The sequence below is a fragment of the Alligator mississippiensis genome, chromosome 7 (assembly GCF_030867095.1).
Source record: "Alligator mississippiensis isolate rAllMis1 chromosome 7, rAllMis1, whole genome shotgun sequence".
Lineage (NCBI taxonomy): Eukaryota > Metazoa > Chordata > Crocodylia > Alligatoridae > Alligator > Alligator mississippiensis.
In genome coordinates, this window is record NC_081830.1 from 63,913,546 (window position 1) to 63,932,172 (window position 18,627).

The 18,627-nt window shown below is 45.7% G+C and overlaps 1 long non-coding RNA gene across 1 annotated transcript in view; it reads left to right on the top strand.

Annotated features, from left to right (window-relative positions):
- The first annotated feature begins 8,944 nt into the window (after positions 1-8,944).
- LOC109284174 (uncharacterized) overlaps positions 8,945-18,627 on the top strand; it is a 97,974-nt gene continuing 88,291 nt past the window's right edge. The window contains exon 1 of the long non-coding RNA XR_009463488.1: positions 8,945-10,307. This is a non-coding gene — a long non-coding RNA (uncharacterized LOC109284174). The remainder of the gene's footprint in view (positions 10,308-18,627) is intronic.

Genomic DNA, 18,627 nt, shown 5'->3' on the forward strand with positions numbered 1-18,627 from the left:
ATTTGGATCATTGTCCCGGATTCCACTTCGGCTGAATCTGATTCTGAACATTCAATGCTGATTTGGAGAATCAGCGATTTGGACCTAGACACAGCTTTAAATGTTTTTTCTAAATACCTTGAGGTAGCAGCGTGGCTCATGATCGCTGCGATGCTGGAGCACATGGAGTGTCCCACAGGATTGCATGTGATCTACGGCAAACCTGGAAATGGCGGTCAGCCACAGGAGGACCCCAGGTGCCCCTCCCAGACCTGGGTGGGCACCAGTCACCAAGCCAGGATGGCACGGGGGGCCCCCCACATGCTTCCCAGCAGACTCGGAATTGGACCGGAAGTGCTTCTGGTGAACTTCCGGGTCTGTTGCTGAGTGCACTGGGGAGCCCCCCCATGCTTCTGTGGGACACTCCATTTGCCCTAGCGTTGCAGCATTCATGAGCCTCTCCTATCTAGAGGTATGCAGAAAAAACATTTAAAGCTTTCTCTGTGTCCAAATCACTGAATCTTTCCAAATCTCTCCAAATCAGTTTGGAGGGTTTTGATTTGATTCAGAGAGATTAAAGGGTCCTCTGATTCGATTTGGATTTGGAGATTCAGCCACTGAATTGGACTGAATCTCTGCTGAATCAAATCAGGGGCTGAAGCTTTACACAGCCCAAAAAATTAGCATTTTTTTTATTATTCTCTCTCTTAACTAACCTGTATAATACAAGAACAGAGATAAAACTTTCTGTCAGATTCTAGGTGATGAGGGGGAAAAATCCACTATTTGAGATTCAGCATTTAAATTATCTACTAGATGCTGTAGAACTTTTCTATACCTCTAATGCCCTGTATACAAATGCAAGCAGGTGGGATTCTCCCCTTCCTTGCCTGCTTTGTGAATCTTGTTCCAAGCACCTTAATAAGGTGAAAAGAGGGGCAATGTTTCTTACACTTTATCTGTTGTTTGCCTGCCAGACTCCATGCATAGTTGCCTCCTGTATTTTCGAAACTGGAATATTGCAATATGTGCTAAGCTGTAATGGAAAATAGGGACAGATATTCATTCTTGAGTAAGAGCTTAAGCATAATGCATTGTACCTAACACTGGCATCTTGAATCGTCATGGGGTCAAGCCTTGATTCCTGCACTGTTGTGAAAAATGTGAAAATAAACTGTTTTACTATTGTAAAAGTGTTTATTTTCACATTTTTCTCAACAAAATACCATGCAAATAGCCATGTGAGAGGAAGCCTTATATTTTTCAGCTTAAAGCTCTCTATTCTTGAGTTGTTGGTACATGGAATGGTCTACATTTGAGATATATTTTTTTTTTACCTTGTGAGCATGGAGAAATAGAAAATGATCTGGGACTCTTAGTAAACTGGTTTACTGGATCAAGGAGAACTAATGTAACAGCAGAAAGAGTATTTAATTTATAACATTTGAAGGTAACAGCTGCCAGTGCAAGGCATATTACATCCAGGCTTTGAGAAAAGAAAACAGTCACATAAAACCATCACAGTCTGTATTTCCATGATACCTTGAGAAGTTAAAGATGCTGGTTTGTACTGCAGGAAGATCATAGCGGGGAATCATTATAAACTGCCAGTGAATTGCAAAACCCATTTTCGCTAAAGACCTGATTTGTACAGGGGGAAGCGGAAGGAGAGGGGATGGCAGTGTGGTTTATTTTGCTTTGCAACTGACAGCATTTCCTGGCATTCACACCTCATTTGGAAAATATATTTGCAAAGTAGCCATAAAAGTTAATGTGCAGTGTAACTTTCAATGGGCTCAGAGTCAACTGTTAAAATATGATTTCTCATTATTTTTTTTTACTATTACTTATTTTGCAAACATGCAAAAATCCTGAGTACCAGAAGTGTTTAACTACATGCATTTTCCTCTCGTTCTTATTTTCACCAACTGAATGGTGGGATCTCTCTCTGATGTACATTAGTAGCTACTCAAAAATATTTTTTAAAGAATTGTCTCCCTTTAGCATTCTGTTGCTCCCTTTATGCTGTAGTCCAATCTTGAATATATACTGTGACAATGACACCTGCCCCGTTCCCCTACAGCAAATACAGTTTCTACTCTGCCTTGTTCAAGATGTAGGGTGTTGCTACAAGTATTCTCTTCATTAGCATAAGCAGATATTAGATTTACATATGTAAAGGAAGCAAGTGCTTGTGATAGGTCTGCATAGGCTACAAGCCAGGGATGTTTTCATATCTGGGTTTACTCAACTGGTGCTCCATTTTCAAAGTCCTATCAATACTCAACAGTGGGTGCATCTACACACAATGTTTACTGCACTTTAACCTAATAACATTGCGCAGTAGTGTGTCATGGGAAAAGCTGTGCTAATAGGCTACTGTGCAGTGTTATTAGGGCAACGTGCCTTAAGTGTCACTAAATAACCATGTGCCAGTGCCACTATGCAATAACTCTAGGTACTGCACATTTAGTTAGTTTATTAAGGAAGTACTAAACTAAATGTGCAGTATCTAAGGCACATTAATGAATGTGTAGATACACGCCCAGTGACTAACAAATACTTTGCCTTATCCAGTCCTTTGTATGGAGCTGCTTTCTGCTGTTGGCAGCTAGGAGTTAAGGGGCATGTGTAAGAGGCACTCTTTAATTTCTTAGGAATTTATATAGTCACTATTTGATTGTGATACAATACTTACAGCTGCAATAAGCAAATTTACATCTAGGTGGCTGAAAGATGGTTTATAGGGCTGTGCAAAATGGGCCCTATTCGATTCAGATCCAGCCTGAATCAGGGACAGTGACTCAATCCATTGATTCAGATCACTGTCCCTGATTCGATTTGGCCAAATCTGAATCTGATGATTCAATGCTGATGTGATGAATCAGCAATTCGGACACAGGCACAGCTTAAAAGTTTTTTTTTTTTCTACATACCTTGAGGTAGCAGCATGGCTTATGATCACTGCGGTGCTAGGGCAGTGAACCCAGAAGTGGACTGGAAATACATCCATTCCACTTCTGGGTCTGCCAGGGAGCACACTGGGGGGCCTCCCCGCTTTCCCCCGGATCGGCAATCAGTAGCAGGGGGACTCCAGGTGCCCCTCTCAGACCCAGGAGGGACCAGTTGCTGAGCTGGAGCGGTGCAGGGGGGTACCTCAGCACACTCCCCGGTGGACCAGGAAGTGGACCGGAAGTGCTTCTGGTCCACTTCTGGGTCTGCTGCCGAGCTCACTGGGGAGCCCCCCCGTGCTTCTGTGGGACGCTGCATCTGCCCCAGCACTACAGCGTTCAGAGCCCCTGCTACCTAGAGGTATGTAGAAAAAACATTTAAAACTGTGTCTATGTCCAAATCATCAAATCTGTCCAAATCTCTCTGAATCGATTCGGAGGGTTCCGATTCAATTTGGAGAGATTAAAAGATTGTCTGATATGATTCAGATTTGGAGATTCAGCCACCGAATCAGTTTGAATCCCCATCAAATCGAATCAGGGACCGAAGCTTCACACAGCCCTAATGGTTTATCACGTCAGGTAAAACCATCCATCCTTAGCGCCCACTGCAGCTTATATTTAGGTTTGAAATCTTTCTCCGCAGGGAGCCAAGGCCATTTTAAACAATTTAAAAGGTAAATTTGATCGGCAAGTGGTTGTTCTTAGTATACTGCTGATATCAGATGGCTGGGCCATGTAGTTTGTTTCTCAGGTCAGTTTTATTGTGTGCCTGAAAATGTCTAACCACTTCATAGTCCCTGACATTTCTTACAGCTCACAGGTTATTCAGATGATGAAGCATAATTTAATGTATTGTGGGAGGCTCAGCCCTAAATCAGTGTGATGATGAGTGTCCAAAGTGCTGCTGTCAACATCTCCTGATGTTGTTATGCATTTCTTTATGTAACATAGATAGATTAGCGTTAAGTATTTTGTACCAGATCTTTATTTGGAAATTTTTTCCGTGTTCTGTCTCTTAGAATCACAGAATCATAGAAAGTTAGGTTTGGAAGGGGCCACAGGAGGTCATTTAGTCCAACCTACTGCTCAAAGCGGGACCAGCCACAACAAGATCATTCCAGCCAAAGTTTTGTCAAGCTGGGTTTTGAAAACCCCCAAGGATGGAGCTTGCACCACCTCTCTTGGTAACCTGTTCCAGTGTTTTACTACCCAGTTATTGAGAAAATTCTTCCTAATATCTAACCTAAACTTCTCTTGCTGCAACTTGAGGCCATTTCTCCTTGTACTGTCATCTGCCACCACTAAAAACAGTCTAGCTCCATCTTCTTTTGAACCCTCCTTCAGGTAGTTGACGGCTTCTATTATGTCCGCTCTCAGTCTCCTCTTTTCTAGGCTAAATAAGCCCAGTTCTCTCAGTCTTTCCTCGTAAGTCATGTCCCTCAGCCCCCTCACCATTTTTGTCACCCTCCGCTGGCCTCTCCAATTTTTCCACATCCTTTCTCTAGTGGGGGCCCCAAAAGTGAACACAGTACTTCAGATGTGGCCTCACCAGTCCTGAATACAGGGGAGTAATTACCTCCCTTGACCTGCTGACAACACTCCTGCCAATGTAGCACAGTATGCCATTAGCCTTCTTGGCAAAAAGGGCATACGGTTGGCTCATATTCAGCTTATTGTGCACTGTAATCCCCATGTCCTGTTCTGCAGAGCTGCTGCAGTCAGGCCCCAGCCTGTACTGTTCCATGGCATTGTTCCATTCTAAGTGGTGGACTTTGCACTTGTCCTTGTTGAACCTCATGAGATTTCTTTTGGCCCAATCCTCCAATTTATCTACGTCACTCTGAATCCTAGCCCTACCTTCTACTACCCCTCCCCCCACCCCCAGCTTGGTGTCATCTGCAAACTTGCTGAGGGTGTATTCTATGCCATCTTCCAAGTTGTTGATTAAGACATTGAATGAAACTGGCCCCAGGACTGACCTCTGGGGTACTCCCATTGATACTGGCTGCCAACTAGACATCAAGCCATTGATTACTACCCTCTGAACGGGATGCTCCAGCCAGTTTTCTATCCACTTTACAGTCCATTCATCCAGCCCATACTTCCTTAGCTTGCCTGGGAGAACATTGTGGGAGACTGTATCAAAATCCTTGCTAAAATAAAGGTATATCATATCCACTGGTCTCCCCGCCTCCACAGAACCAGTCGTGTCATCGTAGAAGGCAATTACGTTGGTTAGGCATGAAGTGCCCATAGTGAATCCATGTTGACTGTTTCTAATCATGTTTTTCTCATCCAAGTGCTTAGAAATGGATTCCTTGAAGATCTGCTCCATGATTTTTCAGGGGACAGAGGTGAGGCTGACTGGTCCATAGTTCCCTGGATCCTCCTTTTCTAAGGCAAAAAAGGCATTGAGCATTGATACCTTTTATGCATCCTTTGTCACAGTGATGCCAGTCCCATTCAGTAAGGGATGCACACTTTCCCTGATCCTCCTCTTGCTCCTGACATACTTGTAGAAACCCTTCTTGTTACCTTTCACATACCTTGCTAGCTGCAACTCCAATTGCACTTTGGTCTTCCTGACTTCATCACTGCATGCCTGAGCAATGCTCTTATATTCCTCCCTAGTTATTTGTCCAAGTTTCCATGTCTTATAAGCTTCCTTTTTGTGACTTAGTTTACTGAAGAGTTCCCTGCTAAGTCAAGCTTCTTTTCTGCTATATTTGCTAGCCTTCCTGCACATTGGGCTGGTTTGTTCCTGCACTCTCAGTAAGGCTTTTTTAAGTGTACAACCAGCTCTCCTGGACTCCTCTCCAACTCAATCTGGCTTCATAGGGGATCCTGCCTGAGTTCCCTGAGTGAGTTCAAGTCTGCTTTTCTGAAGCCCAGGGTCCTTACTCTGCTGCTCTCCATCCTTCCTTTCCTCAGGATCCTGAACTCTATCATCTCATGGTCACTGCTTCCCAAGTTGCCATCCACTACTACATTTCCCACCAATTCTTCCCTGTTCATGAATCAAGAAGAGCACAGCTCCTAGTTGGCTGCTCCAGCACTTGCACCATGAAGTTTTCCCCCAACACTCTCCAAAAACTTCCTGGATTGCCTGTGCACTGCTATATTGCCCTCCCAGCAGAAGTCAGGGTGATTTAATGTCCCCCATGAGAACCAGGGCTGGTGATTGGGGAAACTTCTGTTAGCTCTTCGAAGAAAGCATCATCCACCACTTCCTCCTGGTCTTGGGGGTCTATAGCAGACCCCCAGCATGACATCACCCTTGTTGCTTTCCCCTCTGACCCTAAACCAAAGACTCCCAACAGACCTGTCTCCAGCTTCATACTGGAACTCTGAGAAATCTTATGGCTTTTTTACATAAAGTGCAGCTCCTCCTCTCCTCTCCTACTTATCCTTCCTGAACAGGAAGGTACTGAAGGAATTGGCCAGTGTCATAGCAGAACCACTGGAATGGCTGTTTGAGCACTCTTTGGTGCTCTGGTCAGGTCCCAGAGGATTTGAAAAAGGCAAATGTGGTCCCTATTTTTAGAAGGGGATGAAAGAGGATCTGGGTAACTATAGACCAGTTAGTCTCACCTCTATCTTTGGGGAAACTTTGAAAAAATTATTAAGGATCAGATTTGTGGGAGTCCAGTGGGAAAAACATTGCTGAAAGGCAACCAGCATGGATTCATAGCAGGTAGATCCTGCCTGACTAACCTCATTTCTTTTTATGACCAGGTCACAAAATGCTTAGATACAGGATTTGAGGTAGATGTCATCTACTTAAATTTTAAGAAGTCTTTTGATACGGTATCACATCCTATGAGCAGGCGTGACATAGATGATTACTCGGTCAGGTGGGTGCCAAATTGGCTTAGGGGTCACACCCAGAGTATGGTGGTGGATGGATCAGTATCAACCTGGAAGGATGTGGGCAGTGGAGTCCCACAAGGCTCAGTGCTTGGACCTGTGTGGTTCAATGTCTTCATCAGTGACATAGATGAGAGCATGAAAAGCACTCTGTCCAAATTCACAGGTGATGCCAAATTACGGGGTAAAGTTTAACACACTAGAGGGTAAGGAATGAATCCAGGTGGATCTGGACATGTTGGAAAAGTGGGTGGAACAAAATAAGATGCAGTTCAACAAGGACAAGTGCACAGTGCTGCATCTAGAGAGAAGGAATCACTAGCATGCTTACAGGCTGGGGGAGGACTTTCTCAGCAGCACAGCAGTAGAAAGGGATCTCAAAGTCATTGCTGACATGAAGATGAACATGAGTCATCTATGTGACAAAGCAATCAGTAAAGCTAATTGCACTTTACCATGCATTAGCAGGTGCATGACAAATGGGTCCAGGGAGGTGATACTTCCCTTTTATGCGGCACTGGTCAGGCCGCAGTTGGAGTACTGCGTCCAGTTTTAGGCACCACATTTCAGGAGGATTGTGGACAGCCTCAAGAGGGCTCAGAGGAGGGCCACTCATATGGTTAGGGGCTTGTAGGCAAAGCCCTACAAGGAGAGATTGAGGGCCCTGGATATCTCTTCAGCTTCTGCAAGAGAAGGATGAGAGGGGACCTTGTGGCTGCCTAGAAATTCATCATGGGGGTGGTGGGGCATCAAGGATTAGAAGATGCTCTGTTTACCAGGGCACTCCTTGGAGTAACTAGGAACAACGGCCATAAATTGATGGAGAGTAGATTTAAATTGGACATCAGGAAGAACTTCTTTATGGTAAGGGTTACCAGAATCTGGAATGGGCTTCCAAGGGAGGTGGTGCTCTCCCCTACCTTGGGGGTCTTTAAGAGGAGTCTGGAGATGCACCTGGCTGGAGATGTCTGACCCCAGTGTTCTTTCCTGCCCATCGGTCAGAATTGATGATATGCTAAGGTCCCTTCTGACCCAAACATCTATGAATCTATGAACAGTTGTATGCATCCATGACAGTGCTCCAGTCATGTGAACTATCCACTAAGCCTCTGTTATTCCAATCATGTCACAGTTCTATGTCTGTGCAAGGACTTGCAATTCTTCCTGCTTGTTTCCCAAGCTCCATGCATTTGTCTACAGGCACCTGAGGTGTAACTAGTTGATTGCCCTGATTTCAAAGGAAGTACAAGAGCACCTTCCCCGTTGCCCCCACCTGTTTGCTTTTCTTCCATGTTTCCCACTGCCCCACTTACATCAGGGCTTTGGTCTCCATCCCTCAGCAAACCTGCAGTCAGTAGATATCTTCAAATTAAGAAGAGGTGTCCAGGTTCTCTGTGACCATCTGGAATGGTTCTTAAAAGGTCTTTGTCAAACTATTGTGTAATCTTGGATTTCAAGAAAGCCTTTGACCTAGTTGACCTAGTTTCCCATGATGTCCTCTTGGCTAAACTGAGGAACTGTAGCCTTGATCATCTTATGGTCCAATGGCTAGGTAACTAGCTACAGGGTCGGACCCAAAGAGTACTAGTTGATGGGACAAAATCAGGGTAAGCAGTGGAGTCCCTCAGGGCTCAGTACTTGGGCTGGTACTCTTTAACAATTCATTAGCAATCTGGAGTTGGGAGTCAGATGCGAACTGGCAAAGTTTGCAGATGACATGAAATTATGGGGGACAGTGGTCACACTGCAAGACAGGCTGGGGATACAGGCCAACCTGGACATGCTGTCAAGGTGGGCTGAGCAAAACTGGATGGCCTTCAATGTTGAAGTATAAGGTGCTACACCTTGGTAGGAAGAACCTTCAACACATTTACAAGCTCAGCAGTGCTATGCTTGCTAGCACCATGACTGAAAGAGACTTGGGGGTCCTGACTGACCACAAGATGAATATGAGTTACCAATGTGATGCTGTGGCTGGCAAAGCAAAACAAACTTTGGCGAGCAGCTACCGATGCATCTCAAGCAAAACCAAGGACATCATCCTCCCAATTTACTCGGCCTTGATGAGGCCACAGCTGGAGTACTGCATCCAGTTTTGGGCCCCCCACTTCAGGAGGGATGTGGAAAAGCTTGAGAGAGTCCAGAGGAGAGACACTTGTATGATTCAATGCCTGGAGGGCAGGCCGCAGAAAGAGAGACTGAGGGATTTGGGACTCTTTAGTCTGGAAAAGAGAAGACTCAGGGGTGAATTGGTAGCAGCCTACAATTATATGAGGGGTACATCAGGACCTAGGAGAACAGCTGTTCACCAGAGCTCCCCAAGGGATAACAAGGTCTGACATCCACAAACTCCAGGAAGGATGATTTAGATTAGACATAAGGAAAAATTCTTTACAGTGCAAGTGTCCAGGGTCTGGAACACGCTCCCCACCAGAGGTGGTACAAGCACCTACTCTGGACTCTTTCAAAAAAGATCTGGATATTTTCCTTGCTGGGGTCACTTAATCCCAGCTAACTTCTAGCCTATGACGGTGGGGCTGGACTCATCGATCTCGGGAGGTCCGTTCCAGCCCCTAATGTCTGTGAAATCTATTAAATCACTCACTTAATTGAAACAGCATGAATTTCTGCAGGCTGCTTGGTGTGGCTGCTGACACCCAAGCATGGGAGCACCCCCAGTTGTGGGATGTGCTCCTTAGTGGAGGGCCAAGTGTGGGAGCTTGAGGAGAAGGTGCACCAGCTATGCACCATCAGGCCCATGAAGATTATATTAACAACTACTGCCAGGCCTTACTCCAGGAAAACAGAGGAGAAAGGATGAATGTGGAGGAGAAGGGGGAGGAGGTGGCTACAAAGAAGACTAGCCACAAAGACCTCCCTAGAGCTGCCTGGAAAACAGTCATCTCCATGTCCAAAGCACGCAGAGCTAGGATCACTCTTCCCCTGGCACTGCAAAACAGGTACACTCCCCTGACTACACCTGAGGAGACTCTAACAGAGACACCAGAGGAGGAGGTAAGTATTCAGGAGGTAAGTATTCCCATCCCTAGGAGGAGATGCCAGGTGGTGGTGGGGGACTCTGTCCCGAGAGGTACAGAGCGACCCCATCTGCCATCCGGACCCCTTAGCCCAAGAGGTCTGCTGTCTCCCTGGGGCCCACATCCAAGATGTTGCACAGAGGATCCCCAGGCTTGTCCATCCCTCCGACTATTACTTCATGCTCCTCATCCATGTGGGCACAAATGACACAGCCAGGGTTAACTCTGACTGGGTCATGAGTGACTACAGGGCTCTGGGGGCTGGGCTCAAGTGACTAGGGGCTCAGGTAGTTTTCTCTTCTGTGCTCCCTGTTGCAGGCCACGGACCCAGGAGGGAAGGCTGCATGGAAGAGGTTAGCAGATGCCTCAGATGGTGCTCTTACCACAAGGGGTTTGGTTTCTTCGACCACAGCATGCACGTCAGAGAGAGGACTCCTAGGACAAGATGGCATTCACCTCATGCAAAGAGGTAAGGTCCTGTTCTCAGCCAGGATGGCTGATCTACTGGACAGGACTTTAAAACTGATATTGCTGGGGGACAGGGAAACTCCAAGTGGAGCATACCTGGGGACTGGCACAGAGGAAAGCTCCCTTCTGGAGGACACTAACACAACTGTTTTTGAAAAAGCTAACCAAACAGTTCTCCCGCAGTGTCTCAGGAAATCAGGTGTTAGTTGAGGGCCTCAGCTGCCTGTACATCAGTGCCAGGAGCATGGGGAATAAGCAGGAGGAGCTAGCCCTCCTGCTCTCTGGTAGGCAACATGACCTGGTAGGGATCACGGAGACCTGGTGGGACTCCTCGCATGATTGGAGTGTAGCCATAGAGGGTTGTACCCTGCACAGAAGGAACAGGGTAGGGAGAAAAGGTGGAGGGGTAGCTTACTGCTATATCAGAGTGGTGCATCAGGAGCTTGGTGAACAACTGTTCACTAGGGCACCCCTGAGGAAGACCAGGACCAATGGATACAAACTCCTGGAAGGCCACTTCAGGCTTAATACCAGGAAAAACTCCTTCACAGTCAGGGTGTCCAGACTGTGGAATAAACTCCCTCCAGAGTGTGCGCGCCGGGTCTGACCCCGGGTCGCTTTCGTTGCTCTGCACGCGGGCTGTGGCCAGCAGCCCGGGCAGGCCGGTTCGGAGAGGGTGGGCGCTGAGCTAGAATTAGGCACAGACACGTAACGGTTGATTTTAAGATTGTTTTACTTACACCGAGATGTTCGTGGTGTAGGCTGAGAACTTGCTTGAGTTGCGGTTACAACAAAAAACACGAACACACGTGGAGGTTGCTAGGCTCCACGCAGACAGAACACGACAAACTCCGGATGTCCAGGACAAGCGCACATTAAACTAGTCGTTACGTCTTATAGTAGGCTCCGTTCGAAGACGGGAAGAGGTGGGCAGTGGATCGGGCCGCCAAACCCCTCTGAGCAACACACAGGGTTTCTATTACCCTGCCGCGCACACCCAGAGTCCCCACGAGATGGATGCGGAGTCCTCTTCGGCTTGGGTGGAAACTGCTCAAGCCTCTTATACGGCTAGCAGGCCAATCGCTAGCTGCCACGTGTGAATAATTTAGAACTAGCCAATTGCGGGGCATGAATTTGCATACGACGAGCGGGAAATCTTTGCATCGTGCATTTCTGTGTTGCAAAGGGAAATGCACCCTGCAAAGATTGCTGCAAAGTGGCGGGAACACTCCTTTGCACGCGGGTTCTCTGCGCAGCAGAACTCCTCCGTGCAATGAAGTTGCAAACACACGGGGATAATTCTTAGTGCTGAAGCACACACACAAAAAATCAGACCTTAGGGTCATGACACAGAGGTGGTGCAGTCACCTACCCTGGAGGTTTTCAAGAAGAGACTGGACAATCACATCACTGGGGTCACTTGACCCCAGTTGTCTTCCTGCCTAGAGCAGAGGGGGCTGGACCCAATGATCTGCAAGGTCCCTTACAGCCCCTAACAATCTATGAATCCATGAAATACTTATGTTTTTCAGATTAATTTCTGACAAGTGTGTGATGATCAGTGGGCTTGGGGTGCAGGCTTGGGGTACAGGGCCATATTTCAGATATGTTGGTCGTTATTTTTATCGTGCTGGCAATTATCTTACTTACATTACTGAAAAAGTTCCTTGCTGATTAGCAACAAAACTATAGCTGGTAGTGGGGAAGATTATATTTTGCAAAAGAAGTTAGCATTGTTTAATATGAATTCAGATTCCAAATTCTTCTTCCAAATAAGTATATGCTGGACAACATATACTGTACGAACCCAGCTGATAGCTAAAATTCCTTTTCTGCACAGAATATGGAAAGTATAGCTCGCTCTCAGTTCCCTGCCATTGCACCTCAAACCTAATTTAGAGAGACAACACCTGGTGGAAGATCATAGTTCAATGTACATGCTTTTTCAGTTCTTTGTCTCTTCAATATGCATCCAAGGAGAGTGCAAGCTTGATAATTCCTTCAGAAATATGGACACCTGTCCACTAGGGATTTAACTTCAAAACGACCAACTTATTTCACATTGACCTGTGAACAGCCCATTAATTTTTGTTCAGTGCTGAACTCATGAGGAAGAGGTAAAAAGTCTTCGCGTTCTTTTTGGCAAATAATTAATTTGATGAAAAATAGTTTCTGGATGATCAAAATGAAGGTATATTTTTTTTAAGTTGAAACAACAAAATTGACCCCTTTTCCAACTTTTAAAGTTAGGGGAGTGGTTATATAATTCCCCCCCCCCCCCCAAATGAAACGTGTTACTGGAGGATATTTCAGGTCCACCCAGAAACATTTGTTTTCATGGTCCAGCTACCAAATTGAAAAATCTAAAGCTCTGCTTTCTCAGTCTTTGCCAGTCTCCCGAGCCATCCAGAGTCTATAAGCAATTAATTTGAATATAGATCATTAATTAGCTTCTGATCACTCAGATACCTTGGAGCTCAGACGCAGAGGAACATTCATAAAATAACTTGAAAGTTTGGGAGAGACACAAAATGGTAATGGCATTTCTGTTGACTGGAATGAGTGTTGCATCTTAAGTCTCTCAAACCAGAACAAAATCAAATGCCCCAAATAACAGCCCAGAAAAGAAATAAGGACAGGTTGTCCAGGTCCTTGCATAAATGTACAGCTCCCAGGCTGTTGGATTGATGGTTGTACATTTTCACAAACTAAATGCACCTTGATTCTGGAGGACTGACCAGAATGACAAATTGTCTTGGTATGGGAGAAATTATCCTTTCCTCAACCAAATGAGCTTCTTAGAAGGAAAGTTTTGTACAATAAGGTGAAGAGATGGTATTTTGGGAAGAAGGCTTGAAGGGCCTGGGAAGAAGGGTCAGTTACTATTTCTTATGACTCTGGCTTTGAAGTTGCTGGAAAAGGCAGAACCACTTCACTAGTATTCTTGATACCAAAGTGGATTAATCAGTGCATAAATAATACCAAGGTGTGACAGGGGGGGCCTCCTGGGGCCAAACTCTGTGGCCCGCCCGCCTGTCACCGTGACAGCAGGCCTACTCAGGGCCAAGCTCCTCGTGGCCCGCCCACCTGTCTCTGGGCAACTGCCTGCTTATCTCGCCCGCCACGCCTTTGATGATAATGGATTCAATCTGATGTCAATTACGATGTTAATTAAGCAGGAGGCTGCCCATTGTAGTGCCCCGATGCCAGGGGGCGCTCTGCTGCTCCGACCTCCCCTAATACTGAAGCCCAAGCCTCGCAGATGGCATCATGGTGTTCTCCTAGTCACCGGCCCCCGCACTGGGCCCCAGAATTGCCCTAACAATTCCGACCAGAGAGGACCCCTCTCTGATCCTTCCACTCAGGCGGCCACTCCGCCTTCATCCGGGTTACCTAGCCCCCCCGAAGCCATGTTCCCCTCTTGGGTGTGGTCCCCCCGGGACCTTCGGCTACCTGGCCCTGGCCCACCTCCAGGCCAGTTGGGACCCCAGGCCCCCGGCTCTTGGGCGTCCCTCGCAGTGGGCCCCCCGGCCCTTTTGACTACCGTAGTCCTGGTCCCAGCTTGGGCCAGTCAAGGGTACTTTCCCCTTTGGGCTGGGTCTCTCTAGCCACTCACTCTGTCACTGGGCCTCACTGTGCCACTACTCCCCATCCTCCAGGGGGCAACCGCAGCACCACGCCCATATCGCTCCCACTCTCAGGGTCCATCCTCTCTGGGCCCCTCACAACACTGGCCCTCTGAGCCCCTCCAACAAACACATGGGTAACCCACCCGGTGGTGGTGGGAGCTAGGGGTTAAGGCGCCCCGACCCGCCTTTCACCGGGGTGATAACTGGCCTGGTATTTCCTGGGGGCTCCTGTGCCACTGAGAGCCCCGCCAGACCACCCACTCCCGGCAGGGTGCAGTTTCCGGTCATGCCCAGGACCAGGAGCCTCCTGCCAACCCCTTGCAGCTCCCCCTTACCTCCGGGTTGTTCACAGCAGCCCTACAGCTAGGCAATGTTGCCTGTGCTCTGCCACACAAGGTAACATTGTTTATTTTGCTGTGAGTTATTTTTTCTAAATAGAAAGCGGATGAGGGCAAAACTGAATGTGAATATAATGCTTGAAAAGTATTAGGAGAACCTAAGATTCTATTCATATTTAAATCATCAGCATGTTTGTATCTTAGAGGGTTTTAAAAGCATTTTTTTTTTTTTGCCCAAGAAGCCTGTTGTGCACTAAATGCACTGCTGTTTGTTCTGCTACCCACTGAGAAAAAGACAGATATTCAACAGCTGTGAGCGACCCCACAGCTCAGTCTGTCATTGTCCTTTCCTAGGCTTGTGCTACGTTACATGACCACCTGGGAATTATGTCAGTAGGAACAGTTTTCATTCTCTCCCTGAGGCAACAGCTTCTTTCTCTCTCTTTTTTTTAATTCTCTTTAGCCTGCAGTAACATTTAGAGGCTCTATAAAATTGTCCCCCCAGGCTTATAGGCAAACTGTTTTAGGCCCACTTTTTGATTATTTCTAGATGTATAGGACTTTTCTGACACAGAATAATTATTATGACACATAATTATGACTGGATGTCTTCATTATGTAATTGCATGATATATAATGAGCAGCAAAAGCTGATTTCCTCTGCTCTTTGAATACTGAACTTCTGAGATTAATTATGCTGATACTAAAGACTCTTTTAATTATATATGCTGTATAAATATTGCAGTTAAAATCAACTGAGAATTTCATTGCCAAACAGTTTCTTAAACTTTTCAGAATTCCTAGTGTGTGCGTGTGTGCTTATATTAATGTTGAGAAAATACAATTTTATTTTTCTTGGGGAAAAATCCTCAAACAATTGTTGAAATAATGGGGGGAGCAGTAGAATAACTGGTGAAGCATAGCACAACTGCCCTATTGTAACTGCAGTGCACAAGAAGTTACTGTCAAATTAGGACCATTTTATTTTAATAATACTTCCAATTGTCTAATCCCATCTAATGTCCCCTGGTAGGTGTGAAATAGATTAAGTATATTTTTCCCCCTGAACTACAATTACCTAAAAAATTATACTAATGGCAACAGCAGCAACACTACAATCAATAGCACATCATCAAGCCCTGTGATTATTCTTATTGATTTCCCTGTGCTGTACTTCATATGCACCAGTATGTAATTCTAATCTAGTGTCACACAAAGTCACTACCCATTTGTTTTAGTTCAGTAGGAGTGACTAATTAATGTAACTAGGCACAATGCCCACTCAGAGAAACTGCTAATTGTCAGCATGAAGACAGCTATCAGCAGGACTGACATAATGACAGTTGGCTTGTGGGCATACTCATCACCTGTGTCTTCCATGACTCTATTTAAAGAAGCAGTTATAGAGACTGGGGAAATAACATAAATTTATGTACTTTATCTGTAATTGAATGCATTGCATATGCTTACTTTGCTGTTGGAGACCTTTTGTGAAGAGAATTATAGCTGTTGTTTTGGGAGGGTTGAGTTTGCATGAGAAATTTTGGTTTGCTGGCAAAGACAGACAGCACAAACATCTCCCCTGCTGAAATCATTCAAATGGAAGAGGGAACTGTTTGAATTAAATTAAGTGCTAAAATAATGAAATAGAGCCCTGTTAAGATTTGACATCTCAGAAACACTTTCCCTTTTTCTTAAGGCTAGTTAGTAATTCTAAACAGGGGAAAGGGGCAGTTAGATGAATGTGTATATTGCACTTTTCAAAATATAGATTAAATATTATGCATTGGCAGTTGTGATTTGCATCTGTAAGAAACCAAACATACCTAGACTAATGACCATTCACACATTCACTGATATCATTTGGTGATTGCATTTAAGCCTTTGGAGCAGTATCAGTTAGTGAAAGGGTGAATATGTGTGATTGCAGAGCAGTAAGCCTGAAATATTCAAAGGTACAATTGGCAGTTTTGCACTCCAGGAGTTGGTGGTGCAGGGGATATCTGCTATAGACAGGCTACTGGTGGTGGCAGTAGAATCATATAAAATTAGTGTTGGAAGGGACCTCAGGAGGTTATCTAGTCTGACCCTGTCCTCAAAGCAGGACCATCATCATTTAGATCTTCCCAGCAAGGATTAGCTGGGTCTTAAAAACCTACAAGGATGGAGAGTCCACAACCTCTCTGTGTTTTACTACCCTTTCTAGTGAGAAAATTCTTCCTAATATCTAAGCTAAACTTCTCTTGCTTCAACTTCAGACCAGTACTCCTTGTTCTGTCATCTGTCACCACTGAAAACAACCTGGCTCCATCCTGTTTTGAACCCCCCTTGCTATTAAATCCCCTCTCAGTCTTCTCTTCGTTAGACTAAATAAGTTCTGTTCTCCCAGCCTCCCCTCAGAAGACATGTCCCTCAGCCCCCTCACCATTTGTGTTGCCCTCCACTGGACTCTCTCCAATTTGTCCACAACCTTTCTGTAGTGGAGGGGCCACAACTAAAAACAGTCCAGATATGGCCTCACCAGTACTGAATAGAGGGGAATAACCACTTCCCTTGACCCACTGACAACATTCCTACAAATGCAGCCCAGTATGTTGTTAGCATTCTTAGCAACAAGGGCATACTGCTGGCTCGTATTCAGCTTATTGTTCAGTGTAATCCTCAGGTCCTGTTCTGCAGAGCTGCTGCCTAGCCAGTCAGCCCCAGCCTGTACTGGTGCATGGGATTGTTCCATCCTAAGTGCAAGACTTTGAACTTGTCCTTGTTGAAACTCATGAACTTTTTTTTTTGGCTCAATCTTCCAATTTGTCTAGGTCACTCTGAACCCTAGCCCTACCTTCCAGCATATCTACTACTCCCCTCAGTTAGATGTCATCTGCAGACTTGCTGAGGGTGCACTCTATGCCATCTTCCAGGTCATTGATGAAGGTATTAGATAAAATTGGCCCCAGGACCAACCCCTGGGGCACTCCACTTAATACTGGCTGCCAACTAAACTTCAAGGTATTGGTTTTACTACTGTATGAGCCTGATGCTCCAGCTAGAGTTCTATCCATCTTCCAGTCCATTCATCCAGCCCGTACTTCCTTAGGTTACCTGCGAGAACATTGTGGGAGACTGTATCAAAATTCTTGCTAAAATCAAGGTATATGACATCCACTGGTCTCCCCGCATCCAAAGTCATCTCATCATAGAAGGCAGTCAGGTTGGTCAGGCATGACTTACCCCTGGTAAATCCATGCTGACTATTCCTAATCAATTTTTTCTCCTCCAGGTACTTAGAAATGGATTCCTTGAGGATCTGTTCCATGATTTTTCCAGGGACTGAAGTGTGGCCGACTAGTCTGTAGTTCCCTGGATATTCCTCTTTAGCTTTCTTAACTATGTTTTCCCTTTTCCAATGATCCGATACCTCTCCTGATTGCCATGAGTTTTCAAAGATGATTGCCAGCGGCTCTGCAATCACATCAGCCAACTCCCTCAGCACTTTCAGGTGTATCCCATCCAGCCCTATGTCCAGTTTTTCTAAATAATCCGTAACCTGTTCTTTTGCCACTGTTGACTGCTCACCTCTTCCCCAAATTGTGCTGCCTGGTGCAATAGTCTGGGAGCTGACCTTGCCTGTGAAGACTGAGGTGAAAAAACACTGAGTACTTCAGCTTTTTCTGCATCCTCTGTCACACTGTTGCCTCCCCCATTTAGTAAGGGACCCACACTTTCCTTGATCTTCCTCTTGTTACTGACATACTTGTAGAAACCCTTCTTGTTACCCTTCACATGCCATCCTAGCTGCAACTCCAGTTGCACTTTGGCCTTCCTGACTTCATCTCTGAATGCCTGAGCAATACTTTTGATACTCCTACCTAGGTATTTGTCCAAGTTTCCACTCTTTATAAACTTCCTTTTGGTGATTTAGTACACTAAAGAGTTCCCTGCTAAGCCAAGCATGTCTTCTGCCATACTTGCTGGTCTTCCTGTGCATCTGGATGATTTGTTCCTGCACGCTCAGTAAGGCCTCTTTAAACTACAGCCAGCTCTCCTGGACTCTTCTCCCTCACACTTGAACTCTCAACTTTTTTATTAGCATCTTAACACTCAGGCCCATCAGCCACAGAACAGCAGCAGCTATTTTTGTAGGCTCCCATCTCCCAGTCAGTGTCTGGAGCTGGTGTTCTGGATGCTCCCTTTTAATTATGCTACTGTAATCACTTAAAAATATTTCCACTAGTCTACCTTCAACCCCTTTCTTTTGGTATGGCCGAGCTTGCTCACTCTCTTAGAAACCTTTCTCAAAGGCCAGTGCAGCACCTCCCACTGTGGCCTCATAAGAAGTTCCCTTAACTAACATTCTGTT